The sequence below is a fragment of the Tasmannia lanceolata genome, unplaced genomic scaffold, assembly GCF_043159265.1.
Source record: "Tasmannia lanceolata isolate RefF3 unplaced genomic scaffold, GAP_Taslan_0.1 ptg000019l, whole genome shotgun sequence".
NCBI classification, from domain to species: Eukaryota; Viridiplantae; Streptophyta; class Magnoliopsida; order Canellales; family Winteraceae; genus Tasmannia; species Tasmannia lanceolata.
This window is the reverse complement of record NW_027518696.1, coordinates 29,516,487-29,539,684: the sequence shown is the minus strand read 5'-3', so window position 1 is coordinate 29,539,684 and position 23,198 is coordinate 29,516,487. Positions and strand designations below refer to the sequence as shown.

General features: G+C 40.0%; 1 long non-coding RNA gene across 1 annotated transcript in view; it reads left to right on the top strand.

Moving 5' to 3' along the window:
* The window catches only part of LOC143852523 (uncharacterized), a 34,910-nt gene extending 30,710 nt beyond the window's left edge, over positions 1 to 4,200 (top strand). Inside the window, exon 4 of the long non-coding RNA XR_013236784.1 lies at positions 3,420 to 4,200. This is a non-coding gene — a long non-coding RNA (uncharacterized LOC143852523). The remainder of the gene's footprint in view (positions 1 to 3,419) is intronic.
* The last annotated feature ends 18,998 nt before the right edge of the window (positions 4,201 to 23,198 follow it).

Sequence of the window (23,198 nt, the reverse complement as noted above, 5' to 3'; positions counted from 1 at the left end):
CAATCTAAAAATAGAATTGTTTGCAAAAATTTCTTGTTCTCACGTACACTGACTTAGCGATTGCCTTATGTCCATATGATTCCATCTGATTCTTAGAAACTGATCCTAGCCATCTATTTAATACCCCACGGCAAATTGGGTTGCGCCCTCATAAATCAATCTCATGGACTGATCCAAACCGGCCAAATAGTTAGCCACAATATAAATTGGGCTATGGTGTAAATTAGGCGTGCCTCGCAGTCTTTGTAGGATGATCCGATCCATTCAATTCGGCCTTATCCCAAGTGGGTCCCATGTTGTATGGCTAATTCCTACATCTTGCCTTGTTATTTGTATCCTTTTAAGAAAATGGTGGGGTCCACTCCATAGGATAACCTGAACCACCCGATTAATAAGTCATTAATGGGATATGCTCAATAAATCATTTCTTATAGATCATTCATAGGATGATCCGAACCATCCATTTCAAAGGGCTACCGAATAAATGATTCGCTCCTCTAATTCATTGTCGCAAGCTGATCTTGGCCGTCCAATTGATAAGCAAAGGCATAAATTAATCGTGCCCTGCAAATCGCATCCATTGAATGATTCGAACTGCTTAATTGGATGGGCCGCAATGAGAACGGGTTGGACCCACAAATCATTTTTCACGGGATAATCCGAGTTGTCCATTGGATCGGCCATGGCATAAATAAATTGTGTCTCTAGAAATTAACACCTGGTGACGATCCAATCCATCCAATTGATTAGATTGCATTATAAATAGGTTGTGCTCTTTAAATTATCTTCATCAGGTAATCTAAACCAACCGATTAGTGGGCCACCATGTAAATTGGTTGTTAAAAATGACCTCTCTGAGATCTTGACCGCTCCCTTGATGGACATCTTTATGCATTGGATCGAAGTAGGCTCAAAACTCATTTTTCATTAAAACAATGCGCGGGCCCCCCCCTGCTTGATCCAAATCTAAACAAATGCTCAATGCGGGCCCACCAACCGGGTCCAAATTCTCTCTGGTTTGGATTCTTCTGAATAACCCCTCTCAATACTTAGCGAAAAGGAAAACGCGGAACATTGCGGAAATGATCGGAAAGATTGAGAAAGCATAAGGGACGGACACGGGAATGGAAAACACTGAAAAAGACTGATAACCGGAACACTAACTTCTTTGTTGATTAAAGCAGAGCAAAATGGGGGTGTCTACATCACCCAATTTTTCCCTAGGACAAGCCGAGTTACCTAGGATGTAGGTTAACCTGCATTAGTCTAAGGGGCAACTTGCACTTAGATAGGATCATATAGCATCTTAGATGAAGTCCTAGGATAATAAAATCTTCAACTTGAATTAAATAATTTCTCTTAAAACTGTTAAAACAGTCAATCCAGTCTAGATCGGTGTCCTAGATGAGTTAGGCATAAGTAGCTTAGTTCAGGTGCACCGAACTACGTCGACTCTGATCCCAGTGAGGCTTGGGTACGTAGGCAGCTTGGATACTTGATGGCATACCAATCACGAGTCGGCTCCACACATAAGTGGGGTTTTGTACATTAATCCTTAAATTAAAAGTAATTAAATCACTTAGGACTTTCCATGAAATTAGAAGTTTAGGAGAACTTTCACTTAGATTGAATTCAAACAAATTAAGAAAATTAAGATACACATTTAGGAATTACATTGAAATTAGATCTTAGGATGCATGTCACATAGTTCGCACATTAATATAGAGTTAAATGAGGCATTTAAAAGAAATTCAAAAGAGTTAACTTTTGGAATTGAAGATCGATTATCGGGCAGGAATGGTGCATGTGGTGGTAACTCCCCATACCTTCCATTCTCGTAACCAGGTAACGAGTCTAGATTTCTGGTCAATTATGGGTCCTACATCCCTCATCTAAGTGGCGACTCTGTCACTCTCTTTTGCGTGGAATTCGGATTGCCTTAGTGATCCCAAGTTCACGAAAAAGATGAATTAAATCACACCTCGCTAGGCTCGGCGGCTTACCCCTGCCCTTATGGGTACTGGGTTGCACGTTTGGGTTGCACGTTTGTGTTGCACCCTATGGCTTGGTTGCTGCCTGCTTGGTTGGGTAATTAAAATCAATAATAAAAAACACACGCCATTTGCGTGGGTACGAGAGACCAAGGGAGAGCGTGGCACCATCGCGCCGCAACCCTCTCGCGGGATTGGGTCCCACAGTTTGGCGACTCTGCTGGGGACCACCTAACTTCATTAAAACTTCAGAGGATAACTCATTTGAATTTAATTTAACTGGCTCATGAAAACTATTTCTCTTATATACTTGTTAGATTAGTTTGTATGTTTTATTTTCTAATCACATTTTACTCAAATTTAATCTAACATAACCTGAAGGCATCATAGATTGCGCGAACATATTGCACACACTTACATCACTTGCATCTAAACTCTTGCATCTCACATGCACACACATCCTATTTTAGGAACCCGGAGTGTTATCTAGCATGGTTGACTGGGATTTCATCACCTGGTGCCTCTGTGCTAGAGAAGCATTCCACTCTTAGCCTAGTACCTTTATGGTACGTAAACGGATCTCTTGTTCACGTACTGATACACCGGACACTGGTACAGTATATTTAACACGGATTCGCGCTAAGGTAACTCTTGGCCTTACCCCTAGATTAACCCACACATGCATGTAGTATACGAACACACGTGCATCACGTGTGTGAGCCTAGCTTAGGAAATCCTACCCATTTGTGTCTAGATTAGGCCGTAGTCCATCTTCCAATGGCTGCGATCGGTCCTTAGGTGCACAAACAAAGTCATGAGTCAAGATCCTCTCTCCACTCCGCTAGATTAGGATTAGGGTTTGATGCCTTCAAGTAACACTGTTAAAATGTACGAAGATTAAAAACTTTCCCTTTGGGGTTAGGATATAAATCCCATCATTTCCAAAGATCTCATAGGATTAGTCATTCCTGATCTACCCGTTGAAAGCAATCCTATGCAATCTTATCTAATCTTTTGATCGTATGCCTTTCATTCTTCTATCATGTGATTCGATCGTATCTTCATACTATCCCCTAACTGGCAGGAATAGAATCTCACAATCTTTCGATTATGCAATCTCATGATCTGATCATACCTGGTCCAAATGATCCAATCTTGTCTATTTCATTGATCTCTTCTCACTCTAGGGCTACCCCTCTCAGAGTCTATTCCCATGACCCTTAAACTAAGGGCATCCCCTAGTGCATTCGTGTCTCCATCATCATGTCTCAGTCACTATAGGATTCATTCCGTCATTTCAATTGCTTGTTTAACCCATAATCATCTTTCAATCGTCAAGTATAGAGCGCACCTTGAATGTCAGGCTTACACTTTATATTCCTTGTTTCCATTCCAGGAACTGTCATAACCATGTCTAATATTTTTCAGGTCCGGATCAATTCATTATTACAAATGAGGCCTGGCTCTCCACAACCTTCCGTTGTTGATCCAGATTCCGCGCCACTTCCTCCGTCAGCTCCTGTAGCTGAAAGCTCGAGAAATACCCGGTCCAATACCACTGCTGATACCTTGGCTCTTATCCTCCAACAATTGCAAGAGCTTAAAGAAGAGAATCGTTGCATCAGGGTTCAATTGAATGAGATATTTGGCTCAGCTGATGTTACCTCTAAAGGCAAAAGCCCTAGCTTCTCCATGGCATATGGGCGTACTCAAAGTTCCATGGCCACGGGTTCTGAAGGATTGATTCTGAATCTCTCTAGACAAGTGACCGCCCTCGCGCAGGAGATTCATCAAATGAAGCAACAAATGAAGACCAATTGTTTCCAACCGCAAGACTCCAAGCTCCAAGATGATAGAGAAGGAAGTATTGTTATATGGAACTCGGCTAGTCAAAGCTCTAAGGAACCACTCAAGTCTCTGACTCATGAGCATGAACACGAAAGACCATCCAAACCAAATCCGATAATCGAGCTCAGTAGTAGCAGTGACGACGACAGTGACTCAGATGCTGGAGGAGATCTAAACGTAGTGTTGCCAGAAGGATTCCTTGATCCCCTGTCGCCGGATGATCTCGATGCTTAGACGACCTATGGTTAACAAAAGAAACAGGTCTAGTTATGAGCCAGCCCTTGCCGAGCCTCCAAAGCCAGACAGTTGCAGCAGTCTTAGTCCTTTTGTTATTTTAATTAAGTCCAGTCATGATGTCAAGTCCAGTTATTAAGTGCAGTCTTCTAAAAAGTTTGAATAAATTTCTAGTCCAGTTGAGTCTTTTCTTACTTTTATTTTTGAGTCAATAATGTAAATCCTGAGTATGTTCAGGATAAGTCTTATTAGATGTGGTCATTTTCAATTCAATAAAACTTGCTTTCTCTATACATTCCAACGTGTGCTTCTGACTTTAATAAACAAAGAGAAAAATACTCCCTCCTCGAATGAGAAAGAAGATGTAGATGAAACTCCTCCTGAATTGCAGCATATGCTCAAACAAGAGGAGGAGCGCCGAGCTTAGCCTCTCAAAAAGAAAATTGAAATGGTAAGTACTGGCACTGAAACTTTCTTTTAGTGAATGCCGATTGAAAATACATTACCCTCTGAAGAATGTGAGGAATTGATAAACCTATTTCGAGAATAAAGAGATGGTCCAGTAAGCGCTATCATTAATGCCAGGAGAAAGACCCAGATAGAAGGTTCAAGAAAGAATGAAGTAAATGTCACATGCTATACAAGGGACATGGATTCGAAACAACTTCCATATCTCCAGTCAATGGCCCCGGTCACAGGTTTCACCGGTGACAATGTAAAGCCATCAAATTCAATATGAAAAGTGCAAGAGCAATCATCTCAGAGCGATCATCAAAATATCAAGGGCCACCGATTCAAGGATGAAATGATGTCCAAAAACCAGTATGCACCCTCAAGGTCAAATTACTTATCAATATCCAGAAGGAAGAAGAATCATTATCTCTTACCGGGAAATGCCGTCAAACTCCGTAAAAAAAAAAAAGAGGAAAAAAATAATAATAAATAATCAGTACTAGAGGGACTCTAGTAACCTATATCGATTCCCAATCTGAACATTGGAAGGCCTCCTTTGGCTGAATAAATCCCAAAATCAGAACCCAACGTCAAAAGAATACCGGTTTGCAAACCCTTCGAGCTTGAATGGAATTTTCTTGAAAACCCATCAGACTAAGGGCATTCGTCCCGAACTACGCGAGACCTGATCCCTACATTGGGGTACGTAGGCAGCTCGGTTAAACCGAGTTCAGTCGATTCAAAAAAAAAGAAAAAGAAATTCAATCCTTTCAGAAAAAAGAGGGACAAGTTCCAAAAGAAGGGAAGTCAATTATTCTAGAAAGAAAAGAAAAAAGAAAAATCAATTAACCTTCAAACAATTTATCTTCAAAATAGGGGCATTTGCCCTGAACTACGCACGACCTGATTCCTACCCTGGGATACGTAGGCAACCTGTTCACAGGTTCGGTCGAAATCTTTATTGAACCTTAAGCCATTCTTTGAAAAGCCCTATCCTACCTATAAAGTCCTTCCGGTGTTCAGAATTAATGATCTAGGTCCCGAAACACAAAAAGTGAAAAAAAAAAGAAAAAAGAATGGAGTTTGAAGATCTGCTAGGTTGAAAACCTGAAAGGGTGGTCTAGGCAAAATTTAAGATCATTCCCCTGCTAAGTTGAAAACCCGAAAGGGCGGCTTAGGCAAAAGCTAAGGGGATAGCCTGCTGAGTTGAGAATCCGAAAGGATGATTCAGGCAAAAGTTAAGGCTAACACGGTCCGCCAAGTTAAAGACGCTGAAGAGGTGACTTGGTCACGGTAAGAGAGTTATTATAAGAAGGTTACAGGTGGTATCAAGATTGAAGAAGAGAAAAGAAGTTCGAGCAAGCTTAAATGTCATCCAAGAAACTTGGGGGTATTGAAACCAAGCAATTCTAGGAGTGGTAATAAAATTCTAAGAGCATTACTGTTTAAAAAAAAATTAAATAAATAAATAAATTCCAGTGCTTATCAATTGGGAAACTACTCTTTGAAAGGCTAGACTTACCAAACAAAACGATAACTAAGTCAGGAGCATCACTGTGTATCAGTCCAGTTAGTCCATTCCTGTTCGTTTTAGCTCATTCTTTCAGAAACTTCCCGTTCATCCAATAGTGTCTTTTACTATCTTCCCCTTTTTAGTAGAGTCGATCATTGTCCAGTTAGTCAAATGTTGGAGCTGTCTCGGTAAAAGATGCCTGGTGTAGCTACCCCCCTGCAATTATTCCAGAGCTAAGTTAATCCGCAGGCAAGGATTTCAGGAGTTAAGAAAAAATCCAATCTAAGCAAAGTCAGTTCCAGAAGAATCCAGAAGCAGAAAAATCCAAAAAACCAGTTCCCATAAGAAGATCATACCCCTAGAAAAGCACCTTGAGCTTGGAAGAGCCTTAGATGCAGTGGTGGTTGAGCCAGTTTCTCATAAAGATGAACCATTTAAAATCAGAATCTCCTTCCAGCCAGTTGAATATTTGTCTGAATGCTTGTCAAAAGAAGAATCCTCTGTACCAGTGTCCAAATATTCCGAGGTCCCAATTCATATCCCCGGTAAAGAAGATCTTGATCTAAGAAATTTCATACCCTGTGAGACTTTCTTGTTCATCCCCAGTAAACAATTCAAAATGCTAATAAAGTTGTGTAAGAAACAGTTTACTAGTTCATCAATTACCAATTCCTAATTCGCCAGTACCAGTTCACCGATTCCAGTATTCCAGTATTCCAGTTCCAGTTCCAGTATCCAGTATTCCAATATTCCAGTTCCAGTATCCAGTATTCTAGTATTCCAGTTCCAATATCCAGTGCTCTAGTATTCCAGTTCCAGCATCCAGTATTCAGTTTCAATTCCGGTATTCCAGTTCCAGTTCCAGTATCCAGTATTCCAATATTCCAGTTCTAGTATCCAGTATTCTACTATTCCAGTTCCAATATCCAGTACTCTAGTATTCCAGTTCCAGCATCCAGTATTCAGTTTCAATTCTGGTATTCCAGTTTCAGCATCCAGTATTCAGTTTCAATTCCAGTATTCCAGTTCCAGCATCCAGTATCCAGTTTCGATTCCAGTGTTCCAGTATTTCACTATGCCAGTTTGAGTCTCCAGTTCCATTATCCAATATTCCAGTATCATAGTTCTAGTGTCCAGTATCCCTATCACCAGTATTCCAGTGTTCCATTTTCCAGTACTCGTATTCCTGTTCCCAGTATTTCGACACTCCAATTCCAACACTCAGTTCCAGTGTCCGAAAATCCAGTGTTTCAGTACTCTAATTCTAGTATCTAGTATGTCTTCGTTCTAGATTCCCGGTTCCTGATGTTTAGATCAAGATTCCAGTTTTTAGTTTCCTGTCCTAACATCCAGTGATCAAATTCCAATCCCAATTGAATCAATCAAAATGTCAATCCAATCTAATCCACAGTTCACCAATTATCAATTTTTGACTCTCCAGTTTTCCAGTAATCAAGTTCTACAATTCCCAGTGAACTAGCTCTTTAACTTCTCAGTTCTTTAATTCTTCAGTTATCCGACTATTGAGTCCCTTAATCATCCAGTTCTCCAATTTTCAGCTCTGCAAATATCCAGTCCCTAAATTTTCTACTTCTCCAGTTTTCCAATTCTTCAGTTCATCAAATCTTCAATCCTCCAGTTTCAAGTTATCCAGTCTTCCAATTCTCCAGTCCACCCATTGTTGGATTATTCGGTTTCTCAGTTCTCCGGTTCTCAAGTCCTTAAGCCTCTAATTTTCCGGTAATCGAGTCCTCCAGTTATTAAATTATCATTTCCAGTCTCATTCTCAATTGTCAAATCCGATCTTAAATCCATTAGCCCCTGTCTCACTCACGAATAGGCTAATTCTTTATCTTCTTCGAACCCGTTTGGGAACGGTGCCTCATTTTTCGAATCCATTTGGGAATGGTCTCTTGTCTTCGAGCCCGTTTGGGAACGGTGTCTCATTTTTTTCGAGTCCATTTGTGAATGGTCTCTTATCTTCTACCCGCCCGTTTGTGAACGGTGTCTCATTCTCCGAGTCCATTTGTGAATGGTCTCTTATCCTCTTTGAGCCCGTTTATGCACGATGTCTTATTTTCTGAGTCCATTTGTGAATGGTCTCATGTCCTCCTTGAGCCCGTTTGTGAACGGTGTCTCATTTCCCGAGTCCATTTGTGATTAGTCTCTTATCCTCCTTGAGCCCGCGTGTGAACGATGTCTCATTTTCTTCTAAAAATCGTTTGAGAACGATCTTGGTTCCTTCTCTTCAGAATCCATTCGAAAATGATATCTCATTCTCTCATTGCCCGTTTGTGAACGGGGCCGCATCGGGATTTTTTATTACATTCCAATTCTAGGACTTCGTTTAGGGTCTTGCATTAGATAGTATATGTTTGCGTCTAGGTTCTATTTTGTCTAGAGTCATTTGTTAATTAAAGCTGCTCAAAATGGCTCTGTCACTTTTGCTTTGGTATTCGATGACTACGTCATCTCTACCAAAGAGGGGCATTTGTAGACACCCCCATTTTTCTACGCTTTAAAAAGTGAAAGATTCGGTAGTATCATCGAGTCTTGAGTCCGTATTCAGCATTAGATTAGGCATCTATGCATTTTAGGGTAGATTTCACCTCATTATGGGAGTTTTGAAGTTGATTCGCGATCCTGAAGGTCTCTAGGGGGTTCCTTTGGCCTCTGGAAGATGAAAGTTTAAGTTTCCAAGCAAATGAAAAAAACCTGCTATTTTTAGAATTTTCAGGGTTTCCCTCATTTTTGCCTATTTTGAACTGCAGGGGTATGTTGGTCATTCCCGATGTGTCTCATTTGACCCCCGAGTTATATTTGAGAAATCTTGAGTGATTTTACAAATTTTGAAAAAGCTGCTATTTTTAGAAACTCATGGGGCTTTCACATTTTCATCATCTTATGGATATTTCAATCATTTCTCATATGTCCAAAACCATCTCGAGGGTACGGCTGATGGATTAAGAGTAATTTCGTAAGATTTGGGAAACCTGCTAAATTTAGATCTCTCAAGATTTTCTCTTAGTCTTGCACTTCGGGGGTATTTTAGACATTTTCAAACATATCATATTTAGTCCCTAAGTTGTGAGTCCGTTCATAAATTTTCGAAAATCTGCTATTTTTAGAATTTCTCAAGGTTTTCCCTAGTCTCGCCAAATTCTAGCACCTCGGGGTAATTTGGTCTTTTCCTGTGTAATTCTTTTGATCCCCGAAATATGTCTGAGAGATTATGAATGATTTTCTGAATTTTGGAAAACCTGCTAAATTTAGAATTTCTCAGGAGTTTCGCTTAATTTGGAAATTCTAAGTGTTGATGGCATTTTGGGTATTTTCAGGGGGTACCAAATGATCCTGTTTGATATTGCTCATCAAAAGGACCCAACTTTAAAAGTTTCTATTTTTGAAGTTTGATCACAAAGACTTTCCATTTTTAACATTTCCCATTAGGGGTGAACCAATTTAAGGTTATTTTGGTCACATTTGGATGTGTAATTGTCAAATAGGGGCATTTTGGTCCTAAAAAAGATTTTCCCAAAAAAGATGGTTCGATCATGTGTGAGGGATGCACCATAAATGTCAAATGGGTTGGGTCCATATATAGAATGTTGAATTTAGAAAGATTTTATTGAATTTTTACGGAAAAACCCGAAACCCGTGTGAAATGGCCCATTGGGCTAAAGCCCGTAAAGATGGAGCTCATGTGGGTTCACGCATATGGGTCGACCACCATGGTGGGCGCCCCACATGGCTGACCCACATGAATTGAGCATCCAACCTTGATGATGTCACAATGGTGACATCATATTTGTTAAAAGAAAAATAAAAAGAATAAAAAAAAAAGGAAAGAAGGAAAAGATGAATGATTGCTTAAAAAAGGTTTTCTTCCAAAGAAGCAATGTGGAATAGAGAATAGCATGTCTTGATTGACAATAAATTAAGATTGGAATCAAATCCAATTTGGAAACAAGAAAGAAAGCAAGCAAGAGGGGAAAATTGGAAACAAGCCAAAAATGAGAGCTCTCACATTGGGAACTACTATTTCTCTCTTAACCCTAGCTTTTTTGTATAAAAAATCAAAGCAAACAATCCTAAAGAAGATTGGAAAAAGATCAAAATTCTTTTTTTCTCACTCCTCCCAAGAAGAAAAAAAAATCTCTTTTCTCTTGAAGTGATCTCTCTCTCTCAAGGGTTCTTCACAAAAGGAATTCTTGAATTCCTTCTTCTTCTCCAAGGCATCACACAATCAAGAATTATTTGAGTGTTCTTTGGGTCTTCTTCATCATATAAAAGGGTGCGACAAAGCGTATACCTCGGATCTACGCACCCTAGAGACAAGGAGCCCGATCAACGGTAGGATCTTTATCTTTGTAATATCAAAAGTAGAAAAGCATGCTAGGGTTTTACTTTTGATAGATCAAATCAATGAATTTTTTCTTGACATTCCAGTATGTTATAATATAGATTATGAGTTTTCAAAATCCCAAATTTGATCCAAAAATTAAATTTCCTCCATTTAATAATGATTTTCTTTCGTTTTTTATTCAATATGGATTTAAATCGGATTATTAAAGCAAGTGTTAGAAAACGTGGGTTTCTTTAAAAACTGATATTTTTTAGGATTTCTATAAAATAAAATACTACTGGAAACTTAATTTTCAATCACGGTTTGGCCGTTTTAATTTTCATTCTAATTTTCAAACAATAACCCCGAAAGAGGTTATTTCTTGATGAACAAATCCAAAAGTCTATCAAACCATGTCCAAAATTTATAAAATCTTATTTTCAAACTAATGTTTTGATTTCCAGAATACCCAAAAATTTTCGGATTTTGTTGAATTTTTTTAATCCGGTTTTAAATTATTTTAAATTTCGGCCATTTTTAATAAATATCAAAATATTTTAAAAATTAATGAAACTCTCCTGAATTAATTTTCAATAATAAATTAAATTTTTAATGAGATTTTTTTTTGAGAAATTAAATTAAATTTTCAATAATAAATTAAATTTTTTTTTGAGATTTTTAATGGGATCCCTCATCTAGGTAGCGACTCTGTCACTCTCTTTTGCGTGGAATTCGGATTGCCTTAGTGATCCCAAGTTCACGGAAAAGATGAATTAAATCACACCTCGCTAGGCTCGGCGGCTTACCCCTGCCCTTATGGGTACTGGGTTGCACGTTTGTTTGCACCCTATGGCTTGGTTGCTGCCTGCTTGGTTGGGTAATTAAAATCAATAATAAAAAACACAAGCCATTCGCGTGGGTACGAGAGACCAAGAGCGTGCGTGGCACCATCGCGCCACAACCCTCTCGCGGGATCGGGTCCCACACAACCGAACTCGGTTTGACCGAGCTGCCTACGTACCCCAGTATAGGGATCAGGTAATGCGTAGTTCAGGGCGAATGCCTCTAGTATATTGGGTTTGTGAAGGAAAATATTACTTAGGCTCAAATGGGTTCGCAAAAGATTATATATATTTTTATCTTAGGTTATGAATTTGGGATTTATTCGGCCAAAAGACGGCCTTCTGGTGTTCAAGGATAGAACCTCTTGAGTTGATCAAGATTTGTTGGTTCTTGCAATATTTTTCCATTTAGATTACGGAGCTTGACGGCTTTTTCGGGTAAGATTTGGTCCACAATGTATGGTCCTGACCAATTAGGTTTGAACTTGTCTCTTGGGTCAAATACTGGTGCTCGGTTCTCTTTCAGAACAAAATTGCCTTCTTCTAAATCTCTGATTTTAACCTTTTTATTAAAAGCCCGGGCTATTCTACGCTGGTAACCATGCACATGATAAAGTGCCTTTAATCTCTTCTCATCTAGCATGTTCAACTCTTTATATCTGGCATCTGCCCATTCATTTTCTGGCAACTTAGCCTCAGTCAACACTCGGAGCGAAGGTACATGGATCTCAACAGGTAGCACTGCTTCCATCCCATAAACAAGAGAGTAAGGGGTTGCCCCAGTTGAAGTTCTGATTGATGTTCTGTAAGCCCACAAGGCGTGTGGTAGCTTATTCGACCAATCCTTATAAGTTTCTGACATTTTGCTAATGATAGCCTTGACATTTCTGTTTGCAGCTTCTATCGCTCCATTTGTCTGTGGTCGATAAGGTGAGGATTTATAATGGTTAACTTTGAACTCTCGGCAAAGAGTGATTACTTATTTCTTGAAATGAGATCCATTATCTGAGATAAGTTCATAGGGAATTCCATATCTGCATATGATATTGATGCGTATGAATTTAGCAACTGATGCGGATGTAAGCTTTAGGTAAGAAGCGGCCTCAACCCACTTGGTGAAGTAGTCGATTACAACAAGTATATACTCGTGACCATTAGACGACTTGGGAGAAATCTTGCCAATAATATCAATACCCCACACTGAGAATGGCCAAGGGGAGGTAAGAGAATGCAATTCGGTGGGTGGTACATGGATAAGATTCGCATGTATTTGACATTTACTTCCAAATGTGTGACAATCTACTTCCAATGTTGGCCAATAGTACCCTAGACGTAGGATCTTGCTTGCCAACATCTTTCCATCCATATGAGGTTCACACACCCCTTCATGAATATCTGTGAGAATTTCTTCTGCTTGATCTTCAGTGACACATAAGAGTTGAATTCCATCGAAAGACCGTCGATATAACTCTCCTCCACAAATGACAAAATTAGCTGCCAATCTCTGCAAAGCCCTCCTTTCTTTATTTGAGTCCTCGTCGAGATGTCCCTGGCCTAAGATGTAGTTCTTTATGTCCGTATATCATGGCTTACCATCGGGACATCTTGCAGCTATTTCTATAGCATCAACATATGCAGGAGCCCATTGCTCCTGAACCGTGATGGGTCTCATATTTATATTGTGAGGTATGTCAATCATAGAAGCTAGTGTTGCTAAGGCATCGACGAATCTATTCTTCAACCTTCGTAAATAACTGAAAGTGATGCACGAGAATTGTTGAACAAGAACGTCCAAGTATTCATGATATGGCTGTAACTTTTCTTCTCTAGTTCTCCACTCTTCCTGAGTTTGGCAAATGATTAACTTCGAATCTCCATATACGTCAAGATCCTCTATGCCTAAGGCCAATGCGGCCTCAAGTCCAACAATGCATGCTTCATACTCTGTCATATTGTTGGTACAATTAAATTGTAACTTAACGGCAAGGGGAATATGCTCATTTCGGGGTGACACAAGCAATGCCCCTACTCCTTGCCCTGTTTGGTTTGCTGCTCCATCAAAATAGAGGGTCCAACCAGTTTCCGGATATTCATCTTCTATCATCATGATCTCATCATCTGGGAACATCGGCTTGAAAGGCTGACTTTCTTCCCGGGGTGCTTCTGCCAATTGTTCAGCAATGGTTCGACCCTTTACTGATTTTTGGGTTACATGAGTGATGTCAAACTCAGACAACAACAATAACCATCTGGCGGTCCTACCTGTCAGGGTAGGTTTTTCAAAGAGATACTTCAAAGGATCCATCCTTGACAAAAGCAGAACCTTATGTGATAAAAGATAATGCCTGAGTCACTGAGTAGCCCAAACCAAGGCTAAGTAGTTTTTTTCTAGGACAGTGTACTTCTGTTCATACTCCAACATCTTCTTACTAAGATAATACACAGCCTTTCATGCTTGGTTTCTGGATCTTGTTGTGCTAACATACACCCCATGGTGGTTTCTATTACTGACAAGTAAAGCAGCAATGGGTGCCCCGATATTACTGGTGCTAATATCGGTGGTTCAGACAAGCTTTGCTTTATCTTCTCAAAGGCATGTTGACATTCCTCTGTCCATTCTTTGGAAGCATTTTTCTTTAAGAGCTTAAAGATAGGTTCGCAACTTGATGTAAGATGAGCAATGAATCGTCTTAAGAACTGTATCCTTCCTAGGAATCCTCAAATTTTCTTCTCGGTTTTAGGTGGTGGCATCTCTTGGATAGCCTTAATCTTCTGAGGATCTACCTCTATGCCCCTTTGGCTCACCATGAATCCTAGCAACTTACCAGAGGTAACCCCGAATACACACTTGCTAGGATTCAGGCGAAGCTGGTATTTGAGTATTCTTTCAAAGAACTTCTTAAGGTTCGGGATATGATCTCTCCTTTCCTTGGCTTTTACAATCATATCATCAACATAAACTTCGACTTCTCTATGTATCATGTCATGGAGTAAGGCTGTAGCTGCTCTTTGGTATGTCGCACCACCATTCTTGAGACCAAATGGCATCACCCGATAGCAATAGGTCCCCTATTGTGTAATGAACGAGGTCTTACTCATGTCCTCGGGTGCCATCTTAATTTGATTGTAACCAGAGAAACCATCCATGAAAGATAGTAATTCATGCCCGGCCGTATTGTCTACCAGGATATCGATATGTGGTAGAGGGAAGTCATCTTTTGGACTTGCCTTATTCAAATCCCTGAAATCTACACACATTCTCACCTTCCCATCTTTCTTTGGTACAGGTACTATGTTTGCGAGCCATTCTGGATATTCCACTTGCAGAAACCCAGCATTCAACTGCTTAGTAATTTCTTCTTCTATTTTCAAGATCCACTCGGGTTTCATTCGCCTTAGTTTCTACTTTTTAGGTTTAATTCCTGGTAACAAAGGCAGCTTATGTTGGACGATGTCTTCACTTAACCCGGGCATATTTTTGTAAGACCAGGCAAAAACTTCTTTATATTTCCTAAGTAGGTTTATTAGTTCGTCGCGCTCTTCAGAAGATAGAGTATTTTCAATTCGTATTTCCTGTATTAAATCTTCTGTTCCAATGTTTATAATTTTGATTTCATCTTTAAGAGGCTAGGCTCGGAGCTCCTCCTCTTGGTTGAGCATATGCTGCAACTCAAGGGGAGTTTCGTCGATCCCTTCTTCCTCGTCTGAGGAGGGAGTGTTATCATTATTAAAGTCAGAAGCAAACACAGAGACATACTGAGAATCGAATTTCATTGACTTGAAAGAAATTACATCATCATTAATAGACTCATCCTGAACAAGCTCAGGATTCACATCATAAATAAAATCAGAAAATGACTCGCCTGGACCAGGTACTGACACTGACTTGACATGACTTGACATGACTTGACATCAGATAAGTAGGAATAACATCAAAACTCCAAGACAGATTTTCTGTTGCAGGTGCAATCTGACTCTGAGGTTCGGCGAAGGTAGAATCATTCTGAATAGCGGCTATCAAAACATCTTCTTTATCAGGTTCGTCTTGTTCAAACAAGGATCCCAGAAAACCAGGCTCAAGATAGACTAACCAGTCTTCCATAACTTTCTCAACATAAAATACCGGCAGTTCTGATTCTGAGAGAGCGAGGCCGTTCAATATTTCGAGACCAGGCACCATGATACCTGTCACCGAGTCATACCATGGTTCGAAAAACCCATAGTATGGTGAAGTCTCGCCTTCCTTGACAAAGTGTCCATTCATCGATAATGGAGCCATTGGGAGTACCCCTCCAGTGCGGCGGATTTGTTCTCTCAATTTCAACAATTCTTGAATGGCTTCTTCCTCTTCCTTAGTAGGTACATATCCAAGACCAAAAGTTCCATGGTTTGCTTTGATTGGGCGCCAGTGAGACGCCTTGCTTGGATCACGGCCCAAATTCATGCCAGGAAAGTAATTCATTTTTCTCATCATTTTTACAACAACGGGATTGATGGCAAAAGGCAAACACAACTCCTCACAAGAGGCTTCTTCATAAGAAATAGTAGCAACATCGAATGCAAAGCCATTCAGATTGTAGTCTTCTATTTTTACAACTGGGAGAATCAGAACTTCCTTTGTTATTTGTCCTATCTCCTGCTCTTCGTCACCTCTGACAGTGATCAGCTTTACGTCTTTGATGAACTTTAGTTTCTGGTTAAGGGTTGAAGCAACAGCACCTTCTTATGCAACCACGGACGTCCTAGAAGCATATTAAGTGCGTGTTTGGCGTACCGTTTAAAACACCGTTTGGCGTTTGAAACACCGTTTTGGGGCCAAACCGCCGTTTGGGAGTGTTTGGGTGTGCAGCCACCGTTTGAAACGCCATTTGAAACACCGTTTTGAACCCTCAAAACGGCGTTTTGCAAACGGAGGGGGGGACGTCCGTTTGCAAGACGCCGTTTTGAACGGAGTTTTTGGGCTGTGGGTTTTTACATGTTTGCCCTCACCAAAACCCATTTTTACATATATGCGTGCGACTTTATGCGTTACGCCAAATACCAAAAAAGTGGGGGTGTTAATATCATTCTTGAGGACACAAATTTGTTAAATTGTTAATATTTAATTCAAAACAAGGGGCTGCTGATATCATTATATGATCTCTTAATTTTGATTTTTTAAAGACAGAAGAATTAAAAGAAACCCTAGTTTCTTACTTTCTTCATCTACTTTGCAAAGTTGCAAACCCACTCGTCCGCCTCACTGCCTCAACGCCTCCACTCGTTCGTCAAATCCGGAAAATTCGGCGGTTAAGAAGAAGAAGGAGAAGAACCCCAAAGGTATAGCCATTTTTTTTTTTTGGCAATGATGTTTAATTTTAATAGTGTTTGAATGAGATCCTAATGACCTTTTAATATTGGGCCTAATGAGAGAGTAGTTGAGTTACATTGAAGCCAACCAAACAATGCCCTTTTTGGTCATTTTACCACTAAAACTCCGTTTTGGGGCATTTGCAACCAAACACACAATACCTCCGTTTGCCGTTTAAAACGTCATTTTGATCTGGCCAACCAAACATGAAAATGCCGTTTGGCAAAACACCGTTCTGAAAACGGCGTTTTAAACGCTATTTCAAACAGTACGCCAAACACACCCTAAATGAGGCCTTGATGTCGATAACTTAGAACTCAACTTCAAATTCTTGACCACCTAAAACAATCTTGGTGGTAAGGACCCCGACTACATCTCTGCGGGTGTTGTCATATGCAAGGATTCCAAGGGTTGATTCTGCAAAATCAGTGGGGCCGAAACCCAAGGTAATGGCAGTTCTCAACAGACACACATTCAACGTAGATCCGTTATCTACTAACACAGATGGTACTTTCTTGCCTTCACAGACAATAGTGACATGAAGAGCTCTAGCATGATTCCGACCTGGAGGAAGCAGCTCCTGATCTGTGAAGCTAATGACTCTGGCATCCTAGGTTAGAGCAACAACTTCAGCCAATTGCTCTGGAGATATTTCTGAGGATACCTGTGTAGTATTCAATTCTTTTAACACAACTTCCCTGTGTTTCTTTGATGCTATCAATAATCCCCAAACAGATATAACAGCCTGAGTTTTCTTCAACTGTTGCATAACCTCATCATCTGGGTCTTTCATATACTGTGGTTCTTCTCCTCGAGCCAATGCCCCTGGATTTTTGTCTCTCAGTTCAGCAGGTTTGAAGATCCTTCCTCCCGTAGTAACATGTCTAACCTCATCTAGCTCCGGCTCGTCATAAGTAATAACTTGAGGAACTTGTGGCTCATAGGTGATCATCAAGGGAGATACAGACTCTCTTAGGTATGACTCATCACAGAAGATGATTTGAGGTTCAGAAACGGGTTCTAAGGCACAGATAAGGGTGAGAGGGTCAAAATTAGAATCTCCTATGGTTACGGCATTAATGGCAGCAGGAGGGTTGGCATGACCAGGTAGCGGGTTTTGGGTAACATTAGGTCTTGGCTGGAATGCAATGCCTTTCTCATCAATGAGTTTCTGAATTCTAAATTTCAAAGCAATTCAGTTGTCAGTAAGATGACGAGGACCCCTGTGGTACTCACAATGTTAGTCAGCTTGCCAATTTGCAGGTAGAGGACTGGGGGGAGGCGGGATGGCAGGTAGGGTTATGCGACCTGAGGCAAGACACTGCTTAGGTACCTCTGAAGGTGGAAGAGGAAGATGGGTAAATTCTACCTGGGTTCGTTGTCGAGGTACAGCCGCAGATTGGGCATAGTCCATCACTAGAGGTTCTTGGGACCTAGATGAATGAGCATTGGAATGAGAAATGTTACTAACTTGGGCTGGGGGAGCTTTTTGAAATCCCTGGTGTTTGGGTTACTACGGTTGAATACACCTTGAGCCATAGCCTCCTCTATTTGGGTGCCTGCCATAATGAAATGTTTGAAATCCAGGTAATACTGTAGAGACATGTGATATTAGAGTTGGGGGTAAATATTCTTCATAATTATTTAGACCTGCTCTTCCTCAGAAGGGCGCTCCATCATTTGTGCTGCTAGTTTCCTCCATCTTTTCACAAACGTTAGAAAAGATTCCTTCGAGTCTTGCTTGGTTCTCTCTGAATCCTTTCTAGTGATTTATGTCCCATCATCGTACTTGAATTGCTTGATGAATTGTTCGCCAATGTCCTTCCATGTCCTATAACGGGTTTTGTCTAGGATCATGAACCATCTCCTAGCAACTTTAGTGAGCGAAACAGGGAATAGTTGGGCCATTTGCTCAGGAGATAAGACTTAAGGCTGACACATAATGGTAAACATCTGCAAGTGAGTGACGGGACAACCAACGCCGTCATATTTATCAAAATCTAGCATTTGAAAATTGGCAGGGAGACGGATTTCGAAAAACAATGTAAGATCACTTGGGTTGAAACCACCCTGGTCTTGAAGCTGGATGTCTTGAACTTTCCTGGTAAGACTTTCTAATTTATCAATAACCATCTTATCAACCATGGACTGAGAAGGCTTACTATGATCCTCGCTGTACTGCTCTTTTTCTAACTCTTCTTCGGTTTTATCAGGGATAGGGATGAACACTAGCTGGACAGGTGCTGCTGAAGTAATTGTATGGTGCATAGGCCCTTTATCTTTGGAAGACGATGGCCCCAACTTCTCAGAAAGATGAGCCTTGATAACTCGGTTCTCCTCTTTGAGCTCTTGAAGTTGCTGGAGAATTAAGGCGAAAGTATCGGTAACAGCAACGGGTGGAGGATTATCTTGGTTTTCTACAATTGGCGAGGATGAAGGTGAGAAAGAAGGAGATGGCAGGGTTCTAAGAGAAGGTGGTGGAGAGACAGATTTTGCTCCAATCGTGAAGAAATCTGAATCCAAGGAGTAGTAGGCCTAGCTATGGTGTTACTTTCCTGAAATATTTGAAAGACATATTTTAAAATCACAGAAGAAAATAGACAATGATACACACATAGACGAAGATAATGAGAGAGAAAGATGAACTTTATTGATCAATCATTAAAGCCTGAGTACATGGTTCACTCTTATTAAATCACAGATAAAGTGACAGGTCTAAAAAGACTAAATATTCTTTCTAGGCTTTTTCTTCGGACGATAATCTTCCTCAACTGACTCCTTTAAAGGTTTGATGAATTTGGCATCCCAAGCAGATGAAACGGCTCTGACAATCTTGGGCTTGAGATCCTCAGCGGATAAAAATGACGAAGGGGAGGCACAGTAGATTGCTCCCTTCCATACTGATGCAGAATCCTGGCAGGAACATAAAAGGAAGTCTTTTTTAGACCAAGAAGGCGAATGTAGTTGGCCTCTCCAGTGTTAAAAATAGCTTCTTGAATTCCAAATATTTGCCAACGAATCTAATCGTGTTGGCAAGAATTTAACCAGTCAACCCAATCATTTTTGTGATCAAAGGAAACATCATGATGCCACTCACTAAAGTTATACAATGTATGATCGAAATGGACAGGAGCTGTGATCTTCAGCTTGTGACACAACCACACCTGGAGTAATGCAGGACATCCTGAGAAGGACCCATTGAAAGAGCGAACATAACGACCTGGATCTGAGCTAACACGAAGGCGAGCCATTTCATCTAACCCATTGAAGGTTTTTCCAAGTATAGTAGGGATTGGATTGGCACCACGATCCATTTGATCGACGAGATCTAAGAGAATTGCTGATGCAAAGCGAGAAGCCTGGACAGTGATTAACCTAGCAAAAGAGCAGAATCTCAAAGCACGACGTCGGGCCTTTTGAGTCCATGGATTCATCTGGAATGTTCATTAAACAAAGGAACAAAGGACGGTAATCCGACACACAAGATGGGGTCACTAGAGGGCCATCTACAGGATATTCCAATAAGGCACACCATTCTTCAAAGGTGGGACACATTTCTTGGTTGCCAAAACGGAAGACATGATGATCGGGATCCCAACAGTCTGAGACGGCATAGAGTAATCCCCAATCGAGCTTAATGGTTGCTATGCAGCCGAAGAGATTTTTCTCTTACTCACTTATGGCATAGATCTGTGATTCCTTTAATGTACCACGGATCCTATCGAGGATTTTACGAGTAGACATGGTGCCTGTTAGCCAAGAGAAGGGATACAAGAAGGATCAGAATTACATAAACATGAGATTGGGACAAGTTCCTGCCAGTTTGAAGAGAGTATGAAGACATGATCGGATCGAATGATAGAAGAATGAAAGACACATGATCAAAAGATTAGATGAGATTACATAGGATTGCTTTCAACGGGTAGATCAAGAATGACTAATCCTATGAGCTCTTAGGAAAGATGGGATTTATATCCTAATCCCAAAGGGAAAGTCTTTTAATCTTCGTACATTTTAACAGTGTTACTTGAAGGCATCAAACCCTAATCATAATCCTAATCTAGCGGAGTGGAGACAGGATCTCGACTCAAGACTTTGTTAGTGTTCTTAAGAACCGATTGTAGCCATTGGAACATGGACTATGGCCTAATCTAGACACCATTGGATAAGATATCCTAATCTAGGCTCACACACGCGATGTACGTGTGTTCGTATACTATATGCATGTGTGGGGTAATCTAGGAGTAAGGCCAAGAGTTCCCTTAGAGCGAATCCGTGTTCAATATATTGTACCAGTGTCCGGCGTATCAGTACGTGAACAAAAGATCCATTTACGCAGTATAAAGGTACTAGGCTAAGAGTGGAATGCTTCTCTAGCACAGAGGCACCATGTGATGAAATTCCAGTCAACCATGCTAGATAACACTCCGGGTTCCTAAAATAGGATGTGTGTACATGTGAGATGCAAGGGTTTAGATGCAACTGATGTAAGTGTGTGAAATAAGTTTGCACAATCTATGATGCCTTCAGGTTTTGTTAGATTAAGTTTGAGTATGATGTGATGAGAAACTAATCTATCAAGCATATAAGATATAATATAGAGTTAAATGAGCCAATTCAAATCAATTCAAATGAGTTATCCTTTGGAATTTTAATGAAGTTAGGTGGTCCCCAGCAGAATCGCCAATCTGTGGAACCCGATCCCGTGAGCCGCCACCCTCTCTCTTGGTCTCTCGTACCCAAGCGAATGGCGTGTGCTTTTTATTATTGATTTAATTCATCTTTTCCGTGAACTTGGGATCACTAAAGCAATCTAAATTTCACACAAAAGAAAATGACAGAGTTGCCACCTAGATGAGAGATCTAGGACCCATAAGTGACCAGAAATCTAGATTCGCTACCTAATTACGAGAATGGAAGGTATGAGAAATTATCACCACATGCACCATTCTTGCCCCATAATCCGATCTTCAATTCTAAAAGTTAACTCTCTTGAATTTATTTTAAATGGCTCATGTGACATGCATCCTAAAATCTAATTTCAATATAATCCCTAATGTGTATCTTGATTTTCTTAATTTATTTAGATTCAATCTAAGTGAATGTTCTCCTCAAATTCTAATTTGAGAGAAATCCTATATATTTTAATTATTTAGTTAAGGATTTAGAAAAAATTAATATACAAAGGCCCACCATTTGTGGTGGGCTGACTCATGCTTGGTATGCCACTCAAAGCATCCAAAGCTCCCTACGTATCCAAGCCTCACTGGAATCAGAGTCGATCGTAGTTCGGTGCACCTAAACTAAGCTACTTATGCCTGACTCATCTAGGACACCGATCTAGACTGGATTGACTGTTTCAACAGTTTAAGAGAGATTATATAGTTCAAGTTGAAGATTTTATTATCTTAGGACATCATCTAAGATTATATATGGTCTCATCTAAGTGCAAAAATCATCCCTTAGACTAATGCAGGTGAACCTACATCCTAGGTAACTAGGCCTGTCTTATGTGAAAATTGGGTTACTAGTGTAACTAGATCTATGACATGGTTGCTATCCATAGCAAACGGCTGTGATGAGGCTGGACTCCTAACTCTAGGACTCTCTAAAACCTAGGACACAACATGACGTAAGTGTTCTTAAGGGGCCCGAAAGGTTCTTACGATAGGAAACCGTAATCCAACGGTCCCAAGGACAAGGATTAAATCAATTTAGTTTGCCGAAGTTAATGATTTTCAATTCTTTGAAAGTTTTCGATTCCTAAGATCTAAGGAATATCAAAGGCTCTAGGGCTCGATTAGTTTCAGCCTTGGATTGCATCCATGAAAGGGAATAGTACTCTCAACCCTTGTATAATTTAACACATAAGTTATCGTATATTATTGCCTGACATGTTTCTCAGGATTTTCATGGACAGTGGACCTCAGAGCCAACAACATACTATAATTTACATGTTCAAATTATGCAGGATCGATCACAATTAGTATACGATTATGGATGCGATCTCGGCAGTTGTACTATCGCGATATAGCGAATTTACATCGGAGATCTATGAACCCTAAGGTTTCTGTTTCAAATAAGTTAGGGATTGAATTCATGATGAAAAGGTAAGATTTTGTGGAGATGTTTACTGACTTTTGTGTTGATTTGCTATTAAGTTGTGATTTATTAACATTAATACCAGATTGATAGGATTACACAGAAACTCTAAGCAATCGAATTCCAAATCCATTGAAACGTTTCCCGTAACAAGATAAGGATGATTGTAATTTACTGGAAGAGTTTCATGAATTTTAACTAAGTTTTACTATCAATTTCTGAATTTTCAAACTTCAAGTTAGATTATGGATTGACAAAGCAACTTATAGCATATGGCTTTCAAATTAGCTTCAACTTTTACAGTATCAAGTTAATCAAGATAGTAGGCTACTGTAAAAAGTTCAAAGATTTTATTACGATTTGATGCCAATTAAAATTCACACAAAAATCGGATGAAATCAAAGAATTAATTAAAAGGCAAACCTAATGCTATCCTAAAATTAAAGAAAAATTCCAGTAAGTATATAATAGATTATAAAATGTGTTATCAAAATTTCAAAACCTAAAAATTAAGACTCCT